The sequence below is a fragment of the Orcinus orca genome, chromosome 11, assembly GCF_937001465.1.
Source record: "Orcinus orca chromosome 11, mOrcOrc1.1, whole genome shotgun sequence".
NCBI lineage: Eukaryota > Metazoa > Chordata > Mammalia > Artiodactyla > Delphinidae > Orcinus > Orcinus orca.
In genome coordinates this window covers 93591663-93593689 of record NC_064569.1, presented here as the reverse complement: position 1 = coordinate 93593689, position 2027 = coordinate 93591663, and positions in this window count along the sequence as shown.

Below are 2027 nucleotides of genomic sequence, written 5' to 3'. Positions count from 1 at the left end.
AGGGCCTCATTCTAACGGCAGAGCCTCCCTGCCTCTCACAGGTGTGGCTCCAGCTGCTGGAGTAACTGGATGGACACCAGCACTCGTGCTGTGACTTATGACAACCCTCCTCTCAGGGCTGAAAGACGGCTCTGAAAACCAAAACTACCCAGGAACGCTTTCCATTTGGACCCATGTATGAGAAAGGGGAGCTCCAATTGTCAGCTTCTGGGGTAAGCAGATATAAAAGGATGGGACATCTGTGGATTTCCCTGAGAGCAATTCCTAAGCAAAGTCACATTGCTATTCTGCTTTAAGCCTCCTATTCAAGTTAGTCGACGACTTTCAGGTACAGGAGTTCATGGAGCAGTGCCCCAGCAAGGGGCACCCAGGGCCAAACACAAAGGAGGGCTGAGCCTTTTCTGCTGGCCTGTCTGTTGCACCTGCAAGGTGAGATTTCCCTCCCTGAGAGTCCGCTCTTAGAGCAATACCCCTCATAGCAAAACTTGACTGACATTCCTTCCTCCTCCTACCCCCTCAGTGAAGGCCTTGACAAACACGAAGTCTGGGCCACTCTGTTAACTCTCTCCCTGTCCTCCTTTCCTTCTGTCTCCAGCCTCAGGTCTCACCTCCCTGTCTTTGCCTCCAAAATCTGCTTCACCGTCCTGGTTTCTTAAACTCTGGTCCCTGAGGCTATAGCCATATGAAATCACCTTTGCATCTTCCTCTCCTCTGTTATAGATGCTAGTGATGACATTTATCCTTTCTTCAGAAAAGTCTCTAAATCAACCATTCATCCAAAATCTGTGTAGACTGAAGAACAGGGGTTTTAATTATTTTACAGACTGCTAGCTGAAGTCGATGAGGTGATCACACACATTCAGCCCATTCCCCCCAGGACACCCCTCCAAGATGACAGTAAAGAATAAAAAGGGAATAAACCCATAATTAAGAAGAGAATGAAAGAGAGGTCCTACAGAAGAAAATAATCAGAAAGACTGAAAACAGATGGAAAAGAAAAAACTGATGATGCTTGGAGTATATGCACAGAGGGAAATGCAACCAAGAAATGAGCTGGCGTGCCCCCAAGGACTGCTCACGAAACGGAGGGGAGGGTCCGGCCTCACTGCTTGACATCTTGGATCTTGCGTGGATTGTCCCCTGCTTGTGAAAAGAAGGTCTGGAAGCTGGTGGGGGGTACAGGTAGGGAGATAGAAACCTTGTGACCAGGGGCTGTGCTAACTTCCCACTGCTCTGTCATTGGATCAGTCATTGCCCAAAGTAATACCAGAACAGTAACCACCTGAGCTACTGATGTGAAATGGGATCGAGGTTGGGGCCTCAAAGACCCAGCAATTGAAAGATGCTCACAGGGAGGACTATCTAGAGGGAGAGAGGGGAAAAAAGTGAAACAGAGGGCTTCCCTGGTGGCGCAGTGGTTGGGAGTCCGCCTGCCGATGCAGGGGACACGGGTTCGTGCCCCGGTCCGGGAAGATCCCACATGCCGCGGAGCGGCTGAGCCCGTGAGCCATGGCCGCTGAGCCTGCGCGTCCGGAGCCTGTGCTCCGCAACGGGAGAGGCCACAATAGTGAAAGGTCCGCATACCGCAAAAAAAAAAAAAAGAGAAACAGAAACAAAAGTTTCCTCTCAAAATACGTCTGCAAACCAAAATTCCCAAAACGTATAAAGAAATCTAATGCTAAGAAAGGAAGCCAACAAAATCAACACATGAAGTCACTACAGATTAAGTAATCACAGAACAATATGACAATGGCTTTAAAGAAGTAAATATATGAAGAGTCAAACACCTGGATGCCTGCACGGACTCAAGACTGGGAGACACAGCAGAGAAGTTTCCTCTGGGATTTCCGGGAGGTGAGATTACTGACAGACTCTACCCTTGAACTGGCACTCATGGTGTACAACTTCTCTGCCTACCAGCACTTGCCAAACACCTAGCTTCGAGAATATTCCAACAGGCTTCCCAAGGAAGGTGACTGAGGCACCCCTGCCACCAGAGGAAGGAAGATCAAATTGGACAATTAGAA